Source organism: Prionailurus viverrinus, chromosome A2 (assembly GCF_022837055.1).
Source record: "Prionailurus viverrinus isolate Anna chromosome A2, UM_Priviv_1.0, whole genome shotgun sequence".
Classification (NCBI taxonomy): domain Eukaryota; kingdom Metazoa; phylum Chordata; class Mammalia; order Carnivora; family Felidae; genus Prionailurus; species Prionailurus viverrinus.
Window position 1 is genome coordinate 111,576,090 of NC_062562.1, and position 21,698 is coordinate 111,597,787.

The 21,698-nt window shown below is 36.6% G+C and overlaps 1 protein-coding gene across 6 annotated transcripts in view; it reads left to right on the forward strand.

Moving 5' to 3' along the window:
- Positions 1-21,698, forward strand: part of HDAC9 (histone deacetylase 9) — a 927,480-nt gene that overhangs the window by 372,033 nt on the left and 533,749 nt on the right. The window lies entirely within an intron of this gene.

Here is a 21,698-nt window from a genome sequence, read left to right on the forward strand (position 1 = left end):
GTTCCACTGGCTGACTTTCTGCTGCAGACACACACGGATCTGTTCCCTCCACCTGGAATGTGCCTTTTCCACATATTTACAAGGCTGGCTTCTTCATGCTTTTTGGATCTCAGCTCAAGAGTGACCTCCTTAATAAGAGATGCTTTCTCTATCACACTTTGTAGATGGTTTGTGTCTCCTAAGTTACTCTATATCCCATTACCCTATTTTATTTCAATGTTGCAATGATCACCATCCGGAATCCCACTTCTTTGTGTACCTGTTGATTGCTCTCTGCTCCTCACTAGAATATAAGCTCCATGAGAAAGCATGGATTTTGTCTCCAGTCTTCCCTAGATGTTTAGAGCAGTATCTGGTATACGAGGTGCTCACGGAACAGGTTAATGAATTAAGGCCAATTTGCAATTTTCAAACTGTCTAGTCAAATCTAAACAGACTCACTTATCTGAGATATATTAAAGCCAGAGAGAACAAAGTTAAGCAATCGGCATCTTTTGGATTGTGGGAGGCTGAGCTTTCTGGATTGTCTGTCGGCATGTCTGATCCCAGAAACTAATACCCATTCAAAGAAAGGTGCTGAGGATTTGCTGCAGCTTTTATATTTATGTTCTTGGGTCACCCTTCTCATTATCTCTGCCAGCTCTGTGTTTGCAGAGCTCAGCAGATTATTTTATGAGGATGAGAAGAAACAACATGTGGTGATTATGATGGAGCCTTAGCACAAGGCATACATACCTCTAATGTTAACTCAGACTATTTATTGTTGTCTCATCCTCATATAAGACCCAACCATTTCCATTTTCTGCTCAGTTGACACTACCTACATACACATCAGCCTCACCTATCTCTACAGGACAGTATTTCTTCTCCACTCATATGTACACTCATAGCCCGTATGCACATGTGCATGTACATGTAGACCAGCAGCCCCAGTTCTGAAAAGTGTTGCACAAGCCAAGCCATAGCATAAGCCACTACAATGACTTCTGACCTTATAAGGAAGGATTGATTTGGAAAATTTTGAGGTGAATGTAAAGACAACAGATATGTCCAGTTTTCTCTGGCAACCTTGATTTCCTTCCCCTAGTATTTCTTCTTGGGCGACACATGTAATCATTCTTACGTATTTAAGTAAATAATTGGTTTGCTTCTCACTGATTAGACCTTTGTTATAATGTTTTCCTTAGAGCTTCATGCTGATGGATCAACCTGTTGGTGAAATTATTTTAAATAGTTTTAAATGGTCTTTAAAAACTTCAAAAATCAAACTCTTTGGCCTCCTTGGGTGGAGTCTAAGAGGGACTTTATGTTGTATTAGCTGCGCGGTAAACAACGTTAGTAAATGATAAGCTTCCTGTATGAATTTATGGTGTTTCATATACATCCCTTAAAATGCAGAAATAAAATAACTAGTTCTTAACTCGCCAGGCCCTAGTATGTCTCAGCTTCTTATCCGGTGTTATTTTAGGCCTTCTAAGAGGACATTGAGGAAGAGGATGGCATCCCAGTATTTGCCTGGGGAGGGCTATTTCTGTCTTTCTGCCTGATGCTGATATTGAGCCTTGGTAATATCTCACAACTTTTTTGTGTATGCATGTATGGAAACGTTCTTTGCAAACCAAATTAAATTTTAAAACAGCAATATATTGTGGCACAGTGATAAAAACTGAATATGCATGTAAGGTGTGTGAAGTTCTTTACATTATTCTTAAACTTTTTCTGTAAGTTTTAAATGGTCTAAATAAAATGTTGAACAAAATGTCAGTAACATTTAAGGCAGAGTTGTGCTTTCCCATTGCAGGTACCCCCCATAGATGCCCCTAAAGCATCTGTTTTTTCTCTGGGAGACTTTGGCTACAGTAATCTCCAGGAGACGTTTCTGGAAATCAGAGACCCAGGGAAACAAAATTTGGAGAAATAAAGTTTGCATCTAATTTTTAGAATGTATTAAATGATACCGAGGAAGTAACCTTTTATAAGAGTAGAATTTTAATATATTTCTCTATTTGTAGACACTTTATTGCCTTGGAACTACATTTTTTTTTCCTTTTGGGGCAGTGAGGCAGATTCACCCCAAACTTCCAAAAACCTTTATCTTCTCAAATACTTTAAAAGCAAGTTTGAAATAGATAATGATCATATGTTTACCTTAAACTGAAATTCATATTCTCTAGTTTCAGGATATTAGAGAACTTCTCCTTAATAAAAGCAACACTAGAAACCTGAAAGTCAGAAACATAAAAACAATGATATTTAACATGATTCATGGCAAGAATCTGGAATACTCAGTGGAAGAAAATTGAGTGAAAATGCTACTGGAAGGATGGAGAAAGGAGGGTGAGGGGAAAGAGGGAAAGAAGGAAAGGAAGGAAAAAGAGAAGAGAGAAAGTGGGGGAGAGGGAGGGATAAATTACGCGAGGGAGAAGGAAAGGTCATAAAGAAGCAATGATCAAAAGAAAGAAATCTGTAAAGACACCTTGTGCAAATCTTGCTGTCCTCACCTGGTGGAAAGTATATAATGTAATTGAAAGGCAGTCAAATAAGTGTGAATAGAATTTTTTAAAATGTGCTTTGTGTGTTGTGAATTTACCCTGCGGGTTTTGTGGAAACTCAGGCTGCAAGCAAGGTCAGGTGCTGTGTCAGGATCAGGTAGAGCCCTTTGCCCCCAAAAAGCTTGGATCCTGCTGTGGTTAATGGCCAGGACTCAATCTTCCCATCTATAGAAACTGCTGCCTTAATAACAAATTTTTGAAAATGGACCAGGAGCCATTTCCTTTTCTTGTCAGTACCTCTGAACCCATACAAGTACCATGTCACCAAATGTTCTGCTTCTAGAAGTAGTACAGAACAGTTCTGTCTATGGAATGAGTGAGTTAAATTCTCTGAGTCATATTTTTGTAGAGATATAAGAGTGGATGCTACAGAGACTGCCAAGCTTCTTAGAAGCAAGGTTCTGGATAAATATTTTTAATTACCATCCCCTCAGTCTCTGGAGATACCCTACTATCATTATCAGAAATTTTTTGTATTATTTTAGAAAGAGATTCATTTTGCACTCCTCATAATGCAAAGGTGGCAATTGGACCTTAAATCAATGCTTTAGCTGTCAGCAAAGAGGTGCTTTTTTTTCCTCTAATTTTACTAACACTGTAGCCAGTCACCATGCCTCCTCAGTCCATGCAGCTGCATAATTATACATCAGATCTCCAAAATGAATTAGTTTATTTTTAAAACAGCTAATTGCCTTAGTGGAGTCATGTTTTACCAGAAGCACAAAAGGGCTTTGTTCACTGCAGGGAAGTTTTCTTCTGGAATGACTGTGTTAGGCTCTTGCTTCTGTAATGTCAGTCATAAACAATAAAATATCAGCAAAATTCACCAAGATCACTAGTATTCCAGAGCATCCCATTGTGATTTCAGCATCATTTCCTCTGCATGTAGTTCTATGTGATCTTAAAATTAAAATATCCTATGTAGGAACGATCTTTGATATAATGATATGCACTAGAGCCCCTTTACGTGTGTTTTTTTCTCCAGCACACTTTAAGTCTTGTCTCTTGAAACTTAACTATGTATTTATAAGGCGGACCTCCCATTGCATGTTTGGTCTCCATTATAGGTAATAGGCCAATTCTTTGCAATCAAGAATTCTCTCTATTATAGCCCAAACTTGAACTTTTTAATTCTGATTTTGGATGCTATTGTATTTAAATAGAAGGAGCTATAATATTTAAATTATGTCACTCTGCAGGGGTGATGTTTACAGAAAACCCTGATTTAGAATAGGTAGCCGTATCAAATGCAAGTGTATGTTAGCATGTCCATCCCATAGGATGGCCTTACCTTGACAAATTCACATCAGCAATGCTCACAAAGAGAAATGGATTCAACCAGCATTTCAAATGAATAGTCTCAATGAAAAGTATTACTCCAGGGAACAATACCCTCATGACCTCTGACCAGCAAATTCTGGGAAACCAGATTATAATTATAAGGATGATGGCAGAATGTTGACTGAAACCATGCTTGTTAGTTATATGGTTTGAGTGTTTAATAACATGACTGGATGGATCTGACCCCATGGAGCCCAGATGTGGCAAGACCACCTCAGAGAACCTCAGATCTGTCCCCAAACCCAATATGACAGGATCTGGAGTTTGTTGCATTCCCCAGAAAGGTAAATTTAACTCCTTACACTTTCAGGTTTAAAGCATTAGTATTTTAGACTGCTACACAGTATGAGAGGAGAGCCTAAAGAATACCACACAGTGAAACTTCATTTAAAAATCCCCTTTAAATATCTTGTTTCTTCCCCTAAGATCCCTTGCTAGCAGCCAATAAACCTTATCTCTATTTTTATGTTCTCATTTTGTTTTTTCATTCTTTGTCCACACAGCCCCTGGAATATGTTGTATTGTTCTGAACGGTTAAACTCTGGCTGCAGTTTTGTATTTCCACCAAGAAAAGCAAATCCTGCAGTGAGCTAAACCCTTCTTTTGTTTTCAAAGTTTTGCTATTTAAGTTTGCCACCCGGAGATCTCATCTTCCATGCCAAAATCGGTTTTCAAGTAGTCACCTAATAATTCCTTGGAAAACATTCTTCTGCTAAGAAAAAGAGGACTTCCTATTTCTAATTATAGGAATTCATCAGTGTCTGGGCCCGAATACCCTCTCCCCAGAGCAGAGCTTAGGTGGGTGCCGACAACATTCACCTCTGTGCTCCATGCTTTCTCTGACTCCAAAGATAGCAATAACATCCCTTCTGACAAATCTTTCATTCAGAAGCTTAAAGTAATGAATTATATGGCAGTCAGCTCTGACGAATATCTTATTGGAGCCCCGCAAGCCCTTGAATGTAAGGGAAATAACAATAGCCTCTGGGAGCTCAGTTGGCCCCCATGAACTGATAGTTTAACAGTTGACAATAGGTGGCTAAAAGCTGTGCAGGGAAGCCCAAATAGCCAATGTGTCAAAATTTCTGAACCAAGGCTGGCAGAGGAGTTAATTAGTTTTATATATAAACAGGCAAACAAAACCACACTCATACATATGTTTATTTCAGGAATCAGAAGACTATATTTATGAAACATAACTGAGATGGGTCATTTAAAAGGTCAAATTGTGTCCGTATGGAGAAAATATTTCCTTACTAGTTAAATACAGTTTTGTAATTGAAGAGCTTGACGGTGGTCTCAAAATTCATTTCTGGTCACACTTCCTAGTATTCACGAATCTTCAAAACTTAAAACTGGTGAGGGCTTATCACTTGACAGATTACAAAAGAGTGATTTTCAGAATGTAATGTTATGTCGGTTTTTAATATTTGCCATTATTCTTAAATAATATTGATCTCAATCATGAAAACCAAAAGAACTTTAGAACAATCATAAATTTTTTTTGTCTATTAATACCCTTTAACAGAGCGTAATTACCTTCTGCCCTTTCTGCCCGCGGTATATTTATTCAGATATTTTAAATAACAATATCAGTAGTTTTCATTTTGTCAAGTTAAAATATGTTTACCTATCATGACTATTTCTGCATTTAACAGTTCTTGCTTTTGATACTAGAGACAAAGATCAGTCAATACTTTAATTTCCTGAGGGCTATCAACAGACACTAAGCCTTCCTTGAAGTAGTACACATCTTTGAAAAAGAGACTGTACTTTTAAGTGCAATTTATGCATTTACTAATTCTATGCTGCACTTATTCTCAAGATGATGGGCTGCACATTAGCTCTTTCCTTTTCTGTTTCATTACTTAATTTGGAAATCAACTTTTATTTCATGTGCCATAGTAATTTCTCATTGTTAATAGCAGAATTACAAAGAGAAAATCTTAAAAGAATACATTTAGTTTAATTAAGCAAAAAGAGAGAGAAGGGTAAGCTTAGGCAAGATTCAGTTTAGGATTTTATGAATATTGAGTTGCCTTAGAAGACACAAAGTGTTGCCACTTTAAATAATAATTTCTTCAGAAAATCTAGCCTTCATTAAATGAAATGTTTGTAATGAAATAAACTTACACTGTCAAAGTGTAAGAGTTCTTATTATTCAACATTCTTATTAATATTTGGTATTACTGATTCAGTTTTTACCTATACACTGGATTTATAACTGTATCTTGTTATGGATTAATTTTTTATTTCCTGATTATTAGTATCCTTTACCATATTTTATACATGGATTGGACATTCCTTTTTAGTGAATGCCTATTTTTATCTTTTGCCTACTTTATTATTGGGTTGTATCTTTTCAAACTGCTTTGTAAATATTATTATTATATTCTGAATACTAGTCATTGGTTGGTTAAATGTGCTGTAAATGTTTTTTCTCAATGTGTCATTAATTTGTCATTAATTAATTAATGACACATTAACTAATGTGCCATTAATTTCTCTTTAATAGTTTGTACAAAACTTATATTCTTATGTCATATTTATCAGTCTTTTTTGGAATGATTTGTGTTTTTCTGTGTCTTGTTGAACGATTCCACCCCTAATCTGAGGATTTGAGCATACTCTTACATGTTTTTCTATTTTTTTTTTTAAGTTTACTCTTTGTATATAGATCATTAAACTACTTGGAGTTAATTCTGTGAGTGTGTGTATACCTGTGTATAGCTTAATATAAACATCTAATTTCTAGGGCTGTAATAGTTTAACCTAGAGAACTAGCTATCCTGGAACCATTTGTTGAAGATCTCCACTTATCTGTGGTTCCAGAAGTGACCTATGTAAAGTTTTCATACATAAGTGGGCCTACTTTTTGTTGCTCTATTCTGTTATCTTACCTTTTATTTTTTATTTGAACCAATAAGGCATTCTCTTTATAATAACTTACCAGATAAGTCTTTAATATGATAAGGCACATGCTCTCATTTTGATCTCCTTCAAAATTGTGATTACCTTCCTTGGAGCTTTGCTATTCCATACTAATTTTAGAATTTGCTTATCAAGTGAAGAATGATATTAATATTAAATATTGATTTTTTTCTATCCTTGGGCACAATTTATCTCAGTATTAATTTTTTTCTTTGTAGTCTCACATCCATGATTTTTTTTTTTATTTTAAACAAACAGAGGGGCGCCTGGGTGGCTCAGTCAGTTAAGCGGCCGACTTCCGCCCAGGTCATGATCTCGCTGTCCGTGAGTTTGAGCCCCACGTCGGGCTCTGTGCTGACAGCTCAGAGCCTGGAGCCTGTTTCAGATTCTGTGTCTCCCTCTCTCTGACCCTCCCCCGTTCATGCTTTGTCTCTCTCTGTCTCAAAAATAAATAAACGTTAAAAAAAATTTTTTTTTAAAAATAATAAACCAACAGAGAGAACGGGGGAGGGTGACAGGAAGAGAGGGGTTGAGAGAGAGAGAGAGAGAGAGAGAGAGAGAGAGAGAGAATCCCAAGCAGACTCTAAGCTCAGCTCAGAGCCAGATGCTGGCTCAATCCCACAACACTGAGATCATGCCCTGAGCCGAAATGAAGAGTCAGATGCTCAACCAACTGAGCCACCCAGTCGCCCCTCTTCTATGATTTCTTTTTTTTTTCTTTTTTTTTTTTTAACGTTTATTTTATCTTTGAGACAGAGAGAAACAGAGCATGAACGGGGGAGGGTCAGAGAGAGATGGAGACACAGAATCTGAAGCAGGCTCCAGGCTCTGAGCCATCAGCCCAGAGCCCGATGCGGGGCTCGAACCCACGAAATGCGAGATCATGACCTGAGCTGAAGTCGGACGCCCAACCGACTGAGCCACCCAGGCGCCCCTATGATTTCTTAAATGAAGAGTACTTTATCTAATTTAACCATCACTCAGGGCAATCATTAACATTATTATTAACATTATTTTAATATTATGCCATGTGCTAATGGTGTGTAAGAAGACCTGTGTGCCAGTGCTCGCTTATGCTAGATCACAAGGCTCAGAGATATTTATGACGATTTTCCTCATTCTTTATCTTATGAATCGACCTCTGACTTTTTAAAAATCAGAAATTGCCTGTTTCCAGAAGCACCCTTTCCTTCTTTCTTATTTTTTTCTTTCGATCTGTTGCCAACCAAGTTGTTTGTATTTTGTCTAAGATAAAAGTAAACTGATTGAGTGTGGGTTTAAGACATACTAATTAGCTACTATTTTATTGATCAGCAACTATTTACCAATGTTTGTGTTAGGCATTTAATATGCCACCAAAGCAATACCTCTATTAGCGATACATGATAGTAGCCAATATGTAGGTAAAGTTGAGGATAACTTGCCCCAGACCCTAAAGCCCGAATGCCATGTAGTCAGGGGTAAATCTGCATCTTTGCTTTTCTCCCTCTACCATTCTGCCTCTAAGATAACAAGATGTTAAAACTGAAGTTCAGTCAGAGATCTTGTGGTGGAATATTCTAAAGCCAGACAAGCTGATCCTGTTGGAGGGGGGGTGGTAAGTGCCTTCCTCCACCCTGTGGGCCATGGGGTTCCTGATTTGCTGGTCAGTTTCTAGGAAGGGTGACTGAGTAGGACAAAAAGAGGGCCCCAGGTGCTGGATCTGGAGGAATCTGTCTAACACAGTTGTAGTGTGCTGAGGAAGGCGCTTTCTGTGTATCACAGTGGTGAATTGAGTGAGAGAAAATGAAGGGACCTTTAAGGTGGTCAATCTGTCTTGCTACGACTCATGTTCCTGTTAGAAAAATTAAATCAAACGTGATTGGTAAATGGGGGGGTAATAAGAATATAAAGTGGATGTTGGTTCATATGTGATTTTTTTTTCCAAGCGTAGGAAACCATAGGTGTAGAAACATAGTAACTTTCAGTAAGAAAGGGAAAAGAAAATCTATCGATTGGCTGCTAGTTTGGCCACGGGAGCCATGGTGACCGTATTTGAGAAACTAAAAACCAGTGCCTCCACCCAGTCAGTCTCTCACCACTGATGCACGCCCCTGTCCTTGTTCAGCTGCTGGCTAGAGGCAACAAGCTCTTCCTCCAAGGCCCCCTTGAAATGGAGCCCTTGCCCCAGGGCCCTGCCTCTCTCAGCTTTGGCTCAGGACCCACCCACCTCTCCTCCACACAAGTCCTGTCTGTTGTTTCCTGCATTTACCCATCCACTGTGACAGCCTCTGGCCGAGCTGTAGTTCTTGGTTTTGTTGGGGGGGTGGGGGGGGGGGGCTGGGGGCTGGGGGGCAGGAGTGTAAGGGTGGGAGGGGCCCAACTTATTTCCCTAATTAACAATTAAAAATTTTTTTATTGAAAATTTTTTCATGTTTATTCATTTTTGAAAGACAGAGAGAGACAGAGCACAAGAAGGGGTGGGGTGGAGAAAAAGGGGACACAGAATCTGAAGCAGGCTCCAGGCTCTGAGCTGTCAGCACAGAGCTTGACGCGGGGCTCGAATTCACGGAACTGCGAGATTATGACCTGAGCCGAAGTCGGTGACTCAACTGACTGAGCCACCCAGGCGCCCCAACAATTAAAAATTTTAATCATAATATTAGATGATGATAATGATGTTGATGATGTTAACTTTAAAAATAACATAGGTTTTGACCATTTTACTGATGACCCTGTCACCCATTACACTTGTTATCTAGGCAGCATATTAACAGAATATGAATTTTCTCTGGAATGTAATTATCGTGTTACAGCTGACATGCTACAGGGTGCATTTTAATGGTCTGTCATTTCCTTCATGGTGTTCAAAAAGTATAGATAAAGGACTTAACTTACTTGCATCTTACTTTGGGGTTGGTTACTCAAATGCGTATTCTTAACCAAGGGCTGATGCTGTGACAGTTTTATAGGGTTATAACAGGTTCTGTTTACGCTGAGTACCAGAGTTTTGTCTCTAGTAGTCAGGTTTAGTCTAGTAGTCAGCATCTAGTAGGTAACAGATGCTGTTACATAACCTAGAAAATTTCTTTTTAACTCAAGCCTTTAGCAATATCAAAATGATTTAATGTGTGTTAATAAACCATACAATGATTTATCATATTATTAAATAAGCAAATTCTATTTGACAAATGATGACTCCTGACATGAATCTTCAATTCCTATCTTACCTTTATCATATGGAGCTATGTCCAGTCTGCATTTCTTGTCTTACATAGTCTGAACACTGGAGTTTCTTTTCTGGGGAGGGGGAGCCACATTATGGCATGATGATTTTTGTCTGGTTGTTCCTTACTCATGTCAAGACCTTGCTGCAGTTTGCAGAAAAATGATTAGTCTGTGTGTCTGTAATTGCTTGTGGGTCACTTTAAGTGCCAAGTCTTCACCACTAGCATTTTTAACAGGAGTTAGTTTTCCTCCAGTATGTTTATCAAATGCCTGTTGCAAGTTGTGTATTCCTGAGGCATGATCAGGTAGCCAAGAGCCTCTTTAGTTCTGACTGTGCTCTGCATTTTCTCTGAAAAGTTGGAGCAACAAAAAAGATCAGATTCTGTTCTTTCTGGCAAGGAGAGGAGTCTGAACTGAAAACAGGAGCAGAACCCTGGACCCTGATCTTTAATAATGGATGCCAGCATGCACTGTCACACTGTTGCCACATTCCAGGGATTTCTTTCTTTCTTTCTTTCTTTCTTTCTTTCTTTCTTTCTTTCTTTCTTTCTTTCGAGAGTGGGGGATTGGGGCAGAGACAGAGAGCAAGAGAGAATCCTAAGCAGGCTCCATGCTCAGTGCAGAGCCCAACAAGCCCTACAATGCTCTGGCTTCTGCCCCTGAGATTGTGACCTGAGCTGAAATCAAGAGTTGGATGCTTAACCAACTGAGCCACGCAAGTGCCTCTCCAGGATTATCTTTTTAACTATTTCCCCCCACGTGGATACTGTTTTGTATTGTCTTGATTTCCACTGTCTTCCAGCACTTGAGATATTATTCTGCTACTCAAATATTAGAAATTGATGTGACAAAAGGCTAAAAAAATAGAATTAGAGGATTAAAAACAAGAATTATTAAGGAATGCCTTTCATAATACTTCTTCATAATTTTGAAGAAATAATATTCCTTCCTAATTCATGTTGAGCCCTTATTTATTTTATGTTATTTTATTTTTTTCTGGAGCAGTGGTATGTTTTTAAGAACAGAGTGCTAGGATTCAAAGGACATGTGCATTCCCGGGCCACAAGATCACAGTGTTACAGAGTGAACATTAATAGCCAGGTGTGCTTGTTTCTACTGTTCTAGAACTTTCCATTACACATTGCCCCTACCAGTCCTCCTCATTTTTCCTGAACATCTGAGGTCCTTCTTCCCAGAACCCTTTGAAAGGACAGTGTTGTCAAAGGAAACAATAATTGTTGTATTAATGTAGGAAACTCTTATAATTAAAAACAGAACGAGGCTAATGTATCTTTTAAGGAATAGGTCAAATGGATTACTTTTGCTACTGCTTACTTTTGCAGTAAGAACATTAGTCAAAGAAAATGACACTGAATCATGTATTTGATATATACTACAAAGAAAGATAAAAGAGGCAGGGAAAGCATGGATATTAATGGTTAAGTAATATATACTTAGGTTTGGGGCAGGAAGAAAATTAACTTCTGATTTGTATGTGAGAAAACAGAAGCGCCAGAGGCTGGTGTGTGAATACCTGTCCCCAAGACTAGGCAGTAATTGCTGGAATGAGGGAGACATCATTTTAAGCAACTAGACATTTTAAAAAGCAGTGAAATACAGTAGGGATACAGTGGTTCTAAAGAGCCTAATGAAAAATGAGGCAAGGCAGAAACAAAGACAACAAAAAACAAAACAAGAAGAGTGAACCCAAAAAAGACTGTTTGATAGTGGACGAGTTTTGATTTATGGGTTGTGTTGGTAGACATCATTGCTGTGATCATAGGAAAATCCTGGGAAGAGTGCTTTTGGAATGAAGAATGGGCAGGGTATGGACTGTGTCTTCTCATTCGGTTCACCACCACATTAAGAAACTTTATTCTGGAAAATTAAAATTGTTCCTGGATGTACATAGCAATTTCTGGAGAAATTTTTTTTAATAAAATCATTTAATTTTTTTACAAATCAAATTCTTTCTGTATTTTGTGTCTGATTTCCTGAGAACAATGCTACATTGGTTATTATGTTCCAAGTTAATAGATTTTATTATTTGAAAAACTGATCAGATATCGTGACTGTCTGTACATTATACCCAATGGCACAGATTCAAATTTTTTAGTGCCATTTTAATCTTGCATTTTCTTGTCAACTGTTTTGAATCATATACGTTTGGATGTCTGACAACCAGTATACTCTATATTTAATGATTCTAACATTCTTGAAATGTTATGATAATCCATACATAATTCATTTGGAAATAGTGAAAATACTACTTTAGGTTTACCCTAATGACTGGATATTAACAATATGAGTCATGTTATATTGTGATATACGAAGGTGGCCATGTTAGCATAGACCTTGACAATAATTATTGGTTCTCATTTCTCATCCCTCATATTGGCTTAAAAAAATTTTTTTTCATGATATGCTCTATGTGTGGTTGATCCTGTCTCGAGTGAAGTACTCTTGACCGTTGAGCAACTTGGGAGTTAGGATGCCAATCACCTGTACAGTCAAAAATCCATATATAACTTTTTACTCCCCCAGACTTAACTACTAATAGCCTTACTACTGACTTCCTGAAAACATAAACAGTCGATTAAAGCATATTTTATGTAAGGGGTGCCTGGGTGACTCAGTCAGTTGAGCATCTGACTTCTGCTCAAGTCTTGATCTCAGGGTTCCTGAGTTCAAACCCTTCATCAGACTCTCTGCTGTCAGTACAGAGCCTGCTTCAGATCCTTTGTCTCCCTCTCTCTCTGCTCCTCCCCCATTCATGCTGTCTCTGTCAAAAATAAACATTTAAAAAATTTTTAAAAACACATATTTTATGTAACATATTGTATGTCATATATATTATATCCTATATTCTTAGAATAAAGTAAGCTACGGAAAGAAAATATTATTTAAAAATCATAAGGAGAAAATAAATTCACAGTACTATATTTATCTGAAAAAAATCAATGTATGAGTGGACACATTAAGTCCAAACCTATGTTGTTCAAGTTCAACTATATATTTTAAATAAAATGAAATGCTTGAGAGTTTTAACTGTCATTTTTTACTAATGCCTTCTCCCTAGCTTATAAAGGGAACAACATTAGCCCGTGCTTGAGAATTTCTTACCATTTAGCCTTCGGAATGTTAATTACTCCTAGACTTTAGTTTCCCTCAACTAGCATTGTGTTCCATCAAGTCAATACATAATTATTCATGATTTAAATAATCAAAAATTACTAAATTTTAATCCAAGTGAAGTCCTGAATTTAAAATAAGTGAATTTGGCTTCCAAGGGGTCTCTGCTACTTACAGGAAGTACTGCTGAGAATTTCCTTCAGATAGAGCCAAAATAAGAAGACAGCAGTCTTCACTTCATTACAAAAAAGAAAACAAAAACAGGTTGTTATAGCTTCAGGTGAAATAGCTAATGTTAGCTTATTGATTTTAAATAGAGTCCCTGCCATCTGGAATGAAGTCATTAGCTGGGGGGGAATGCATTGTGGATTGGTGATACTCCTAGGTTGTGATTAAATGGCACACATGTGAGTGTTGCTATTAATCTTTGTGTCTCCTATTAAAATATCTGATTAGACCTCACAAAGTAAGCTTTGCAAGTAGGCTGGGACATACTACTCCCCTCTTGCTCATTATTTCCATTTCTTATTATTCAATTAGGAATCAGTGACTTGCTGAATACACATGGTGTGTTTATCAGCCTGGAGAGTGATAAAAATTTTCCCTTCGAATTTTTCTTTTATATTCTGTTTTCTAATATTATAGCTGATTTTGAGAAATAGCTATTATCTTAGTTCAGAATACAGAAATCTAAGTAGGCCCTCGATTATTCACTTCTTGATGTGTGTATTAATAGTGTGCTATAATAATAACTTAAGAGTACTGAATACCTATTATGTTCTTGCCATAATGGTGGAAATTTTATATTCATATTTCTAAATATTAAAGCAACCTTGCAAAGCACATGTCAATTTTTTTCATTTTTTTACCATGTTTATTTTATAACCATGATTTCTTAGTCCTTATTAAGTTGATACAATTTGGGGAAATAGATATTCCCTTCCCTTTTTGGTTCCATATGTATTGGGCAGGGTAGCAGGAACAGAATATGAAATAATAGGCAAAGGGTGCAGGGATGAGACGGGTGAAGTTGAAGAAAGACACGGTGAATGTTTCTATGAATGCTTTGGGAAGAATATCAACCAGAGAAATACAAAGTTGACAACGTGAGTATTTTCTTCTCCCATGGGCTTCGAAAAGTATGACATAGTATTGGACCACATTCAGCATATATTAATTATATAGCATTGTGGTATATGTTTCTTGTCAGACATGATGTGTGTATATTTTTTCTTACTTTTTAAGCTCCATAGATGGCATTCATAAAGTACTTTTTTTTAAAACAGGAGGATTTTTTTATAAAATTTTTTTTTCAACGTTTATTTATTTTTGGGACAGAGAGAGACAGAGCATGAATGGGGGAGGGGCAGAGAGAGAGGGAGACACAGAATCGGAAACAGGCTCCAGGCTCGGAGCCATCAGCCCAGAGCCTGACACGGGGCTTGAACTCACGGACCGCGAGATCGTGACCTGGCTGAAGTCGGACGCTTAACCGACTGCGCCACCCAGGCGCCCCAACAGGAGGATTTTTTAAAAGTTTATTTATTTTAAGAGAGAGAGGGAGAGAGAGAAAAGCAGGCTCTGACATGGGGCTCAGTCTCACAAATCATGAAATCATGACCTGAGCCCAAGTCAAGAGTCAGAGGCTTGCCTGACTGAGCCACCCAAGTGCCCCCACAAAACATTTTTAATACATTATTCAGCAAATATTAATTTGATCATATAAACCAATCTTGCTTGGCAGAAAACACTACTAGCTGCTATGTGAAGGTCCTCCTTTTAACTAACACTTAATTTTATACTTGGAGCTTCGTATCAGAGGAAGTTCTTAAAGGGCATTCCTCTTTCAGCTGGATTTACAACTCATCTGCAACACTAAATACAGATAAAATAAAGATCAAATCTTGGTTAAAGGTTTATATATAAAAGCCCCTGCAAATATAGTCACTGTCTTGTCCAGATGGTAATTGTAGACGACTTGTTCTCTTTGAGCCTTTTTCTTACCCCATTTCCTCTCAAGGTCTTTATCTCAATGCTTTGAAGCTCCATAAGTGACTGTGAAGCTGAGGTTAATATTTTTAAAATGAGGGAATTATGACTAAGAATGGTTAAGTAACTTATACAAGCTATCCAACTTATAACTGGCTACTAAATGAGAGGGGGGATTCAAGTCAAATTCTGTCTGAATCCAGAGGCCTGTCTCCATCGAATAAGCCACATTATTTAGAAGGTAATGTAGTTGCCCTTCATATGAAAGATATTCGCTGGTTTTCATGAATCAAGTGTAAATTCATATCTGACACTGAAGTTTGCACATTTTCCAGAATATATCTCTTTTTGATTTAAAAAACATGTGAACATAAGGCCCCTCCTTCTAAAGACTTAGACAATGTAGGAGCTCTTTAAAACTGAAAGGGAATTCTCTATGTCAATGAGAATATAAAGTGGAACTTTTTTGATTAGAGCTTTGATGTTTTCAGAAGAGTCATGTCACTGTTTCCTGGAGCCAGGCTGGCCATTATAAGAGTCCAGGAGAGCCTCAAGAGCACAGGAACAATTGTTAACATGTTCAAAACTCCTTTTTAGTAAAAATAGTTTCAGTGTAGAAATGGGAAGGTTTTAAGTAAATTCTCTAGAATCTTGAATTTTTTAATTTCCTGTGCTTAATCCTAGGAAAATAAAGCATGATAGAATTTACCATCTCTTGTGTTTTATATTGATGATACAAAGCTTATGAATGGTTACAGTATTGTCCTGAAAAGTACTGTATGTAACATAATCATCATACTTATCTGACCAGGATGATGTTGGAATTGGGTGTGTGAGATAACCCTTTTGAGAGAGAAAAACTAACTCTGGAGATACATTTGGGAAAGGGTGGAATACGAATGGCTGATGCAGACGATGGAAATTGTTTGCCTGACATTTATCTGTGAAAACAAGCATGAATGAAAGTGTATAAAAATCAAACATATGTATATTTACATAGATTCACATATCATATAGAGTGCTTACTATTTGCTAGGCAGTGTGAAATAGGCACATAGATGAATGACAGATCTGTTCTTGACTTGTTGACGCCTAGCATGGGAAACAGATATGTAACCAAATTGTTGAAATATCCAAAGACTCTTGTTATGATATACGTAAGGACAGAGTTAGGTCTTGTCATTCATGACTGCTCAGATCAGGGAAGGCTTTGCCAAGGAAGTAATGTATATGTGCAGGCTTTTGAAAGATGAGGTGGATTTACTACTTTTTTTGCTCTTGAGAAGATGATGAACAAGCAAGGGCCACTATCTCCTTCCATGAAGTTACCAAATGTGAGACTTTTCTATGGGATGAAAGGAAAAAAACCATCCAGGTATATATTGTCTATAAAAGTTATTCTTAAAGGATGCAAAGGGTGAAAACAAAGGAGTGGAAAAATATCTATCAGACAAATGGTAACTGAAAGAATTCTGTTAAAGTAAACCATCCTGAAACAGGAAAGATTCCTTACCCATGGACATCTAATAAACTTAGTGATACCGCTAATTGCAAATGTGTATACTTTAGTTATACACCACTGCTATAAATATTTTTGATAAGGCAAAAAAAATAAGTGCTTGGGCATTTGCTGTTTCTTAAATATGGTAGTTGACATCCAATTAGATCATTTATGAAGTCAGAATATAATTGCAATATAAAAAATGTTGCTGCTATTTTCAGTGGCAAGCATTCTGGCATTCTCTTGATTTAACATGGTGATAGGTAGTGGTTTGCTATGGTAAATATCAGCTTGACCTTTGTGGCAAGAAATGACATTTCTGGGTTGATTTTTTGATGTCTGGTGAACTTATATTAGCATGTGGAAATCAGTCTTATCACAGCTCTCAAATATAGTATTCTTCCAGGTGCTACATATCACTATTGATTTTTGATGATCAGAATCCCATTTATTTATAAGATGATAACTATTAAACGTGTGGCTACATATGAACACCTACTTTGTAGAATAATATAAAATTAAATTTTTGAATCATACCAAATAGTGAAGATCAGAAAGCTAATTTTACTTAACTGGAATTCTTCCAGAATTTTGATTTTCATAGCCTTGTAGCCAGAAATAATATTTTGTCTTGAAACTAAGATTTCTATTAAAAGTTTGTCTTGTAAATATCTTATACATACTTACTTTAGTAAACATGGGATAGGTTAGTCCAGGTTGGTTTGTATTTCAAAGCTGATGCTGTTAAGAAAATGATCTTTGATTATCAGCATGAGCCATTACGTGCCACTTAAAGCAAAAGAAAAGATTAATGGTTGATGCGTACTTATATTTACATTGAGCCTATTCGTACATATGAAATAGTTTTTCTATGTGAAATAAGTTTACAGTACCATAATACAAAGTGTAAAAACTACTGTGCTGTTTCTTAAGTGACTTGCAGGGAGGGAAGGTTGAATCTAAACCTATATTTCTTTGAGAACGTTGAGTCAGAATGGTATAATCAATGGAATTTACCAATTAAAAATAGAACATGTAGACGTGAGCCAATGCAATTGATAATCAGACTTTTCTAGAAACTTTGCCATCACTACAGTTATTAGATCCAGTACTATAAAGTGTAACTACAAATGCATTTTTATGTTAATTTCCTAGTGCCAATATCATTAAAATACTCCAAAAGGAAGATATTTGAAAACTTTGTTTACTCAAACTACTCAATGATGATCATTACATTAAGGAATCCACGTGAGATCATTTCTGTTGCAGTCTGTTGTCTGACCCTTTTCACTGGTTATTCTGTCCACAAGACAAGGAAATAAATGCAAAAATGAAAGTGCAATTACATTTCATTTGATTTCAACAAAAGATTATTTTTCATACATGCATATAGCTTTATAAAATTGTGGTTTATTATTGATTTGAAGTTAATTATTGAGATTTTAATAAGACACTATGGCAAAAATGAATAATGATGAAATAGTACATGTTGAATATGATATCATACTGCTTTCTTCTCCTGGACTGGCTGCTCTGAGCTCTGCACAGAAAGACTGATGTGGAACTGACAAATACTCATAAGAAGAGAACCTGGAACAACCTGTCTTAGTGAAGAAAAGCAGTGCACACATCCCTATCATCTTAAATGTACAATGCTGGGCTCATCTGCCAGTTAAGAGATACTTTTTTGGACGATCCTCCTCTTTCTACTTTGAATATTAATTGTCTTCTTCAGTCTCTTACATAGTTTAATTATTTTCATTTAAAATAAATTATTCTCTAATAATACTGGCTTGTTTAAAATTGGACCCAAAAAAGATACTTATTCCATTTATATATTTTAGCCATCTAATCGTTGATTTGGAGAGGTTGATCTTCTCTACTGATTGTCACACTTTATCGTGCATCAGTTGAAGGTCTTATAAAATACAGATTCCTCCCAGAGATTGTGATTTAGTACTTCTAGGATAGGAAGTACCCCATAAATTGCATTTCTAACAAGTTCCCAGGTGACCTTGATGCTCTGAAATCCCCTAGAAATAGAATAAATCATGGATCAACATGTCCCATCTGAAGGGAAAAGTTAGAGAAGAAATTATTATCAATCAAATCAAGGCCAACAGTTCTAGAGCTTTTGTTGATGTTGTTTTGTTTTCATATAAAACAGCCTCCCTGGAATTTCATTGCTGATGTGTTTTCTGATACCCTTTACCTGTTCTTGGGTCCAGGCAAGATTTCCTTATCTGAAGACCATTTGGTAACCAATTAGGTTGTTTCAATGGAAAGGAATCACTTGTAAATTGAACATCCACTATTTAATAACAATTGGCAATGTTTCTCTAAGAGATAGAAAAATCAGATAAATAGACTACTTAATTCCAAATAAAAATTAGTACCCTTTACTCTATTGCCTGTTCGTTGGGAGTCTAGGTGAACCAAGTCTACTACTTACAGACAAGTACGTATAACTTGATTGCTGTGACAATAGTTTGAGAAATGTAAGGATGGGTGAAAAAGCAACATGAGCCAGTCAGAAAATGAGTGAGGAGATCCAGGTGTTGGTGAGTAATTTTGTAGATTTCCTGTAAAACAGAATTAATATTTCAGGCAAAGTGAAATACTTTGTCTAGATTTCAGAATCATAGGATTTGGTGCTACATGAAAAGTCTGTGTTTGATTACAGATGAGCAGAGGTTACCTTAGTGTTTTAGAATAAATCAGGCTATATTACCTTCTTTGCTTCTTTCCAGTGGGACTGATTTGAGAAAAGATCAATGTGAGCTATGGGTCCAAGGATATTTTAGGAAATATTTTGATGCCATATAGATTTTTATACATCTTTTTGTGTTGTCTGTATACCTGCATAAAAATAATTGGAATTATCATAATTTCTTTTGAATGACATTTTGGTATCCCTCCTATTAATTTATCACTAGTTTTGCATATTCTGTTTAAAATAACCACTTAAATAATTAGACAGTGGTTTCATTTCCATCAGTAGATAATATTAACATTTATTGAATGAGTGTAAAATGAATGTAAAGTGATTTTTAGATCAATTTCCAACGTTTTTATTAAATTGAGTTAACATTCATTATATTGAGATTTTTTTAATGCCTATTTATTCTAGCCTAGCATTTGTATTAGCTTGTTATGGTTTTTATAATACAAAATCTAATAGTTTTTTTTCCCATCAGTAAAATTGATTTTATAAATGCATAAAAAGAAACTTACTGACATTTCTTTACTGACATTGTTGAGATGATGTGAGAGGAATTTACACAACATTCTTAATATTTAAGTTGTTGGTTAATGGAACTATGGTAATCAGTATACTTCCTGGTGATTTTAATGATGCTTATTTTTCCTCTGAGAAACAAGTGATACCTATTTTATGATGTGTCTAATGTCTTTTCACCCTAAAGTAACTTTTCATTGTCAAGAGGTAAAAGGGAAGACTATTAATGGTAAAAACAAAACAAAACAAACAAACAAACAAACAAAATACTGAAAGCATGTGGGGATAAAATCTCAAGTGAAATAACTTGGTCAACATGAAGAAGACACATTACACTATTTTATGTGGTATGCCTTTTCCTAGAACCTCTGAGAATTAGGATAATTACTAACTCACTCTTGGAGTTTTACTTTTCTTGATGATAAAAGCTCAGCAACTGTTTTTGTCAATTGCAATTTGAAGGGGTCACTTAAATCTGAAATGACAAAAGATATGTATTATGGCATTAGTAGGATTTTGTCATCCCTCTTACATGTTTATCACTGTTTTGCCTATTCTGTTCAAAACCACTCTGAAACAATTGGTGGTTCCATTTTTCATCACTAGATCATTCTAAAATTTATTTTGAAGATCTCAGGTAATTATTTGCATCACTTGAAAAGGGACAGAATGCCAGACTGGGGAATATGATGGGAGACCACCTGCTAGATACAAAGCGTGTCTCTTTAGTCATAATATCATTAACAAGTACTTTTATAGCCTTAGTAACATTCAGCACACCTTAATTCTTACTTTGTAAAATAGGGAGCTTGTTTGTACTCAACACTATTGGATTTCAACTATTTTCTTCTTTTTTAAAAAAGATTCTTTTGAGACAGAGTAGCACACTTGCTCGTGTGCATTTACACGCACATGAGTGTGGGTAGGAGGAGTGGCAGAGAGCAGGAGGGAGAAGGAGGGAGGGAGAGGGAGGGAGGGAGGGAGAGAGAGAGAGACAGTGTATGTGTCCCAAGCAGGCTCCACACTGTAGGTGCAGATCCCAACATGGGGCTCCATCCCACAAACTGTGAAATCATGATCTGAGCTGAAATTGAGTCAGAAGCTTAAGGAACAGACTGAGCTACGCAGACGCCCCTCAGCTGTTTTCTTCTTAATGTACAAAGCTGTTGTTCAAAAGAACTCTTACATATTCCAGTATAAACATATAAAAGTGAGGTTGCCCTGGTTCAGGGAAGAATCTTTTCTGGAGAAAGCACTGTAAGTCAATTCCAGGGTCCCATGGCATCCTGAGGCACAGAGAGTTTGAACACCACTGTAGGCAAATTCTAAACTTCCTCCCAGGTCTAAAATGCTACGCTTGGTTACATCATCCCTGAGGTAATTTGCCAGCTCCACAGTATTTCCATCTCTTGAATTTTATATATTGATTTCTTGACTGAGTGAAAGTTGAGTTGTAATATCAAATGGAATTAGATATTTTTTTTTCCAGTGACAGGAAAATAAGATTTTCTCATTTTAGTTTAAGTCCAATGTGCTTTGGAATAAATTTTTTAAAAATCTTGTTACTTATGTGTCCAAACATAATTTTGCAAGAAGTAGGAGTTAATCTATGAAAGAAGGAAAATTCAGTACCGCTGTTTTCAGCAGTGTGTTATCTGCCTAATGACTTCACATGCTTCCTCCCTTCCACCAAAACCCTATGTCTCCTTGTTCTCTTTCCCCTGCCCCACACTCTGTGGTTGACCAAGATCCTTCCTCCACCAGTTGTTCTAGGAACCTTAAAACACTCTGCTTTTTCCCTTTCCTT